The following is a 6,587-nucleotide window of genomic DNA, read 5'->3' as shown; positions in this document are numbered from 1 at the left end:
GGCGTGGGCGAGGGCCCGCAGGTGTGTGCGGGGGTGGAGAGTGGGGTGCGGGTGCTGCCCTCGGCCATTAAGGGCTGGGGATGCTCGGATGCAGACCGCGTTCAGCTCGCGGGTCTGATGTCCGTCCAATGAGTGGTCTCTTTTTTTTTTTTAAATATATTTTATTGATTTTTCACAGAGAGGAAGGGAAAGGGATAGAGAGTTAGAAACATCGATGAGAGAGAAACATCGATCAGCTGCCTCCTGCGCACCCCCCACTGGGGATGTGCCCGCAACCAGGTACATGCCCTCAACCGGAATCGAACCCGGGACCCTTCAGTCCGCAGGTTGACGCTCTATCCACTGAGCCAAACCGGTTAGGGCATGAGTGGTCTCTTTCTGTCGAGGTGCCCAGGTGAGGCTGTTGGCGAGGAGGCGCTTAGGGAAAACCCTCATAGACTTGCTGGCACACCCCCTGTCCAGGATCCACTGTGCAGCACAGCCATCCGGTCCCAACTTTACCCTAATTTGGGTGCACTTTTCATATAGTACGTCTAGGGGAAGAAAGACGTCTGTCCTTTAAGCAAATTGGACTTTGACTACGGTTTTGATTGAAGAAAACCAGAGCTGGCTTGCCCATGGTCAGGGCACCGGCCTAGGCTCCAGTCCCAGCGCCCTTTCTATTGCACCACCTACTGCCAAGGTCTGTCTGCTCTTGGTAAATATTCGGACCTGCTTCAAACCTGTAGAACAAACTGCACATGTGTATAGTCGGACAGTTCTGCTACTTCGCAGTTCTGTGAACAACCCAAGCTTCGGTTTCCTCATCTGTAAGTAGATATGGCCCGCCCGGGTGGTGCAGTTGGTTGAGGGTCGTCCTGTGCACTAAAGGTTGGTGGTTCCATTCCCGTCAGGGAAAATACCTGGGTTGCAAGTTTGACCCCCCAGTAGGGGCATGTAGGGAAGGCAACTGATTGATGTTTCCTTCTCTTCTCTTCTCTTCTCTTCTCTTCTCTTCTCTTCTCTCTCTCTCTTCTCTCCTGTCCTCTAAGTGTGTCCTCAGGTGAGGATTAAAAATAAAATAGGTATAAATAATAGACCCATTCTCATGGGAATATTGGGAAAATCAAATGAGATAGTATATGCCAAGCTTAGCACACGACCTAGCCCCAAGCAAACGCTTAATTAGTGTCAGGAACCCAACACATGGTACCCAGAACCTGAAAGAGCAACAGGGGCGGACTGGGCGCCTGCAGGCCTGGGTCCCAGCCCCAAATCTGCCACTAACTCACCACGTGACCTTGGGCCATTGCTTTCCCGTTGTGCGCCTGTTGCCTCAGCAGTGAAATAGGGAGGACAGAAGGGCTCTCTTATCTCTCCGGGCTCACCCAGATCTGACTCTCTAGAACAGAATTGGAAGGGGAAGGGGTGTTCATTTTATTCTCAGGGATGTTTTTGAGGGCATTTCATAGGTTCAATGATCTCCAGTTTCTGAGACTAGGGGATCCTGCCTCAATCACAAATCCTGGTAAAATGCCACCAGCTTTCAATTATTTATAGCTTATAATTGGAGGTAAGGCAATAGATATTGCCCTTGCATCCTGTACATTGCGTTTTGGGATATATAACAATTTTCCATGCAACTTAATAGCCTTTTTAAGTTGTTTAGCAAAACCAAACCAAAAAATCCCCGCTTTTTAAAAATATATACATTTTTATTGGTTTCAGAGAGAAAGAGAGAGAGAGATAAAAACATTCATGATAAGAGAGAATCATTGATCAGCTGCCTCCTGCATGCCCCCTACTGGGGATGGAGCCAGAAACCTGGGCATGTGCCCTAACCGGGAACCAAACTGTGACCATCGACAGGTCGATGTTCAACCATTGGGCCATACTGGCCGGGCAAAACCCACTCTTTAGACAAGTAATTCTCTGAGTCTGTGCCTGCTAGGTGTGGGGGAAGAGCCTAGCACCACGTGGTAGTGATGGGGGGGTGGGGGGTCTCAAATTCAGTGTCACTGGGTCTTCATGAATCGGAGGCACGAAATAGATACCAGAGAGCTAGGCTGATCAGAGCTGGCTACTGTCTTTTAAGAACTTGCAGCTTGGCCAGTGACCTTCCAGGTCACATAAAGACCATGGACAGCATGGACGATGGACCGAGAGACAGACTGTGGGCTGTGAAGGCACCCAAACAGGTGGAGGCCACTTATAACCAAAGGCAGCAGGGAGGGCTTCCTGAAGGGGGTGGCATTGGGCTGCTACAGGATCGGTGGGCAGTCTTTTCCTTCGCAGCATGTTGTCCTTTCAGCTAGAGCCCTTGAGAGACTGTCTCCATTCTTAGAGGAGCAGACCCCATCAGAGGAGAGAAAGCAGTTGGACATCTGGCAGAGCTGACTTATAGACCCCTCTTTGTAGCACTCACCAAAGGGCCCTCCCCCAGCAGACATCAATGCTTCAATTCAGGGATCACTGAACGATGCCTGCTGTGGCCCAGACCCTAGGCTGGGCGCGGGGGGCCCAGATGTATCCTGCCCAGCCGCTGCCCTCAGGGAACTCTCAGAGAAGAAGAGCTTCATGTACAAAGACAGCCAGATAAACAGTGGCAAGGGCTAGGGAACTGGAGCAGCCAGCCTCCCTGGGGGTCAGAGGCAGGGCGCACGAGCTCCTCTCTGAACCCAGCCCCCTGACACATGCTGGGATAGAGCCTCTCCCTTCCCCTCCTGCAAACATTTAATGAGCACCTGCCCCCTGTGAGGCACTGGGTCAGGGTCTGAGGGTTGTTCCTTCATGTTTTAAGGCACATGGTGGACTTTGAAGTCAGATGAACCTGAGTTTGACTCTCACCACCATTCACTGAACCTCCGTTTTCTCCCTTACAAAATGGGGATGCTAATACCTACCTCACAGGGTGAGGCTTTGATAAAGCAGTGAACCCAAAGCATGTCTCCCTGCTTTGGCGCAAGGTAACTTCCAATTAATGGTGCTCTCTAAGGGGTTGGAGGGTACAAGTTCATGAGGCCGTAGTCTAACGAAGAGACTGGAAGTCTGAAGACTGGACTTACTGGCCTTGATTCTTAACGCTCTGTGTCTCCGTCACTCCATCTATCCAATGATGGTTTTTCCTAAATATGAAGTGAAATGGCCTCAGTAATACTTAACTCCCAGGGCTATTGTGCAATAAATAAGACAAGTAGTTGTGGACATGCTGTCTAGAACAAAAAGTACTGGCTATGAATTTTACAAGTTGTGACAATGACTATATGGGGTGCACTGGTAAAAGCACTGGATTAAAAGGCAAGAAACTTGAAATTTCTTCTAATTTGCTGTGTGGCTTGGAGCAGATCCCTTCCCCTCTCGGAGTTTCCTCATTTCACCACTGGGCTCAGTGCTGTCTGAAATCCCTGCGTTGAGGACATTGTCATCCTGCCTTTGGCCGATGCAAAACGAGTGGGATTATCTACAAGGGCTCCACAGGGGAGCTCCCCAGGGGAAACTGAGGGTGGCCAGGACTGGCAGCCAGGCCACCTAGAAAACGGTCCCCACCCCAGGATTCTGGCTAGGGGCCACTCGAGGGCCATGGAGCAGATCGCGGTGGTCAACATCTCTTCTCCGGGTCCGTGAAAATCTGCCTTCTTTTCAGACTCTCGGCCAAGAAGCTCTCAGACCTCCTCCCTGTCAGTGTCAGGGCCAGATCACAGCCTGGAAATGAGCACACACTGAGCCCCTGGGAACTTTAAGGATAAGGGGACTGGAGGGCTATTCAGACATACAGGAAATGGGAATTGAGAGGGAAAACAATGCTGGATCTGGAGCCAGAAGACATGGCTTCCCATGCTGGCTTTGCTCCTTAGCAGCTGCGCGGCTGCAAACTGCCTCAGCTGCGGAGCCTCGGCATGCTCCTCTGTAAAATGGGGCTTTCGTTAGGCTCACGGGGGGGTATGTACTTAGTGAACCTCCTCCCTGTCAGTGTCAGGGCCAGATCACAGCCTGGAAATGAGCACACACTGAGCCCCTGGGAACTTTAAGGATAAGGGGACTGGAGGGCTATTCAGACATACAGGAAATGGGAATTGAGAGGGAAAACAATGCTGGATCTGGAGCCAGAAGACATGGCTTCCCATGCTGGCTTTGCTCCTTAGCAGCTGCGTCGGCTGCAGACTGCCTCAGCTGCCCAGCCTCGGCATGCTCCTCTGTAAAATGGGGCTTTTGTTGGGCTCACGGGGGGGTATGTACTTAGTGGTGCCAGGGAAGCTGTGAAGTGAGGTTTGCCTGTTAGCTGTGGGACTGGAATAAGACTGCAGAGAACAAGGGGCCAGGGGACTGGAAAAAGGGATGGCAGAGCCGCCTGCCCCGAGAGGGGTGCGTCAGCCTCCAACAGATGGTCCCCGAGGAGGGATCAGGCTCAGAGGCAGTGACGCGAGTAAGCAAACCCAATACCCCTGGCGATGCCTTATCCAGCCTGGGGGGACAAAGGCTGTGTTTCTTAGATACCTTGGCTCCCGGGGCTGGTCCCCAGTGAAACTCTGTAAACAAGCTGCCCTGCAGAGCTCTGGGTCTGGCCATCTGTTCCCTGAACCTGGCTTGCTGGGCCATCCCTCCCAGCAGCTTTCACTGGTCTCTTACCAGACCTTCTTGTCCAGATGTGTGGATGGAGCTATCCTTTCCCAGATGTGGCTGCACAAAGCCAGAGCGTAGCAGCAGGATCTGACGAATGTTGGTCTGGTCTCTCCCTGCAACCTTCTCTCTTCGAGCAGATGATGAAAATTACCCAACCTCGGACATCAAAGGAGTAACCATGGGGACTGGGACCTTCCCGGTGAGCCTCAGATGCCCCCATTTCACAAAGGCCTACGGCAGTGATGCCAAAGATGAGGACAGGAGGGAGCTCAGCCATGAGCTCTGCCATGTTCCAAGCACTCGCTGAGGATGGGGCTTCAATAGTGAATGAGACAGACATGGGTCATGACCTCATGGAGCTTCCAGACTTGTTAGAGAGACAGACATTAACCAAACAATCATGTAAAACAACAAAGGGTCATAACTGCTGTGAATGCAGGATACCGGGGAATGTAGCGTAGGGGATAAGTACCTAGTACAGTGATGGCGAACCTATGACACGCGTGTCAGTGGTGACACGCGAACTCATTTTTTTGGTTGATTTTTCTTTGTTAAATGGCATTTAAATATATAAAATAAATATCAAAAATATAAATCTTTGTTTTACTATGGTTGCAAAGATCAAAAAATTTCTATATGTGACACGGCACCAGAGTTAAGTTAGGGTTTTTCAAAATGCTGACACGCCGAGCTCAAAAGGTTCGTCATCACTGGTCTAGTAGGAGGGGGACCTCAGAAAAGGCTTCCCCATGCCCTGCCCGTTGCTCAGTGGTTAGAGCATTGGCCCTCAGACCAAAGGGTCTCGGGTTCAATTCCCAGTCAAGTGCATGTGCCTCGGTTGCAGGTTTAATCCCTGGCCTAGTCAGGGTGAGTGTGGGAGGCAACCAATCCATGTGTTTCTCTCATGTGATGTTTGTCTCTCTGTTCTCTTCTCTCTCTCTCTTCCTTCTCTTTCTCTCCTCCCTCCTCCTCCCTCCAATTCTCTCTAAAAATCAATGGAAAAAATAACCTCACTTGGGTGAGGATTTAAAAAAAAAAAAAAGAAGAAGAAAAGAAAATGAAAAGGCTTCCCTAGGAAGGTGACATTTGAGTTGAGACCTGAGGGTGGTATATATTATCAGGCAACAGGGCTGGAGCTTGGGGGCAAGGAGCCGTGGTGGGCAGAGAACGCTAGGCTAGGAGAACAGTCCGTATAACCACAGGATGGAGTTAGTACATTCACAGACTGAAACACAGAGAGCAAAAAGAGGTGGGTCTAGGAGGTGGCAGGGGCTCGCTGGGCCACCTGAAAGATGGTGGTCTGGATCCTAAAAGCTTGGGGAAACCCTTGAGGAGTTTTAAGATAAGATCAGATTTGCATTTAAATGATCGCTCTGCCTGCTTGCAGAGGGTAGCAGGGGGGGTGCAGAGGGATCCAGCAGTAGACCCCTGCAGTTGTTAGATGAAAGATGATGAGGCTTGGTCCCCGGAGCCGCAGTGGAGATGAGCAGGGCAGATGCGAGATGTATTTTAGGTTTTGAGGAGGTGGGATACGGACCGAGGGGGAATCAAAGACGGTGGCCAGGTGTCCCCCTTGCAGAACCGGAAGACAGGGTGGCTTCACTGAGGCGGGAACCCAGGGAGAAGGGGACGAGTGAGAGGTGGAGGCAAGCTCATGGTTCCTGTTCAGATGCGTGGCATTTTGCATTTGACATGGCAGGAGTCACCTTGTCTAAGGTTATTTGTGGACCTGGTGTCTCTCCAGGAAAGCTGAGGGTCCGGAGGGTGGGGCCTGGACGGCACCTCCGGGTGTGGCCAGATGAATGGCCTCAGTGCCGCCTAGCGAATGCCCTCCATTCGGAGAGGCCTCTGAAGCAGGAAACCGTTAGGAGGGCGAGCAGTTGGGCTGGGGAGGATTTCGGCCAGTCGGGCAGGAAAAGGCCGAGGGCTAGGCCTCTTCCCTGTGATGGAAACTCCTGGGATGCGGGAAACATCCCTCCTTTGGCTGG

General features: G+C 51.5%; 1 protein-coding gene across 1 annotated transcript in view; it reads left to right on the top strand.

Annotated features, from left to right (window-relative positions):
• The first annotated feature begins 4,779 nt into the window (after positions 1 to 4,779).
• The window catches only part of HEYL (hes-related family bHLH transcription factor with YRPW motif-like), an 11,707-nt gene continuing 9,899 nt past the window's right edge, over positions 4,780 to 6,587 (top strand). Inside the window, exon 1 of the mRNA XM_014541607.1 lies at positions 4,780 to 4,798. The gene's annotated coding sequence lies outside the window, so the exon portion shown is untranslated. The remainder of the gene's footprint in view (positions 4,799 to 6,587) is intronic.

Source organism: Myotis brandtii, unplaced genomic scaffold (genome assembly GCF_000412655.1).
Source record: "Myotis brandtii unplaced genomic scaffold, ASM41265v1 scaffold274, whole genome shotgun sequence".
Classification (NCBI taxonomy): Eukaryota; Metazoa; Chordata; class Mammalia; order Chiroptera; family Vespertilionidae; genus Myotis; species Myotis brandtii.
This window is presented reverse-complemented; position numbering and strand designations above follow the sequence as displayed.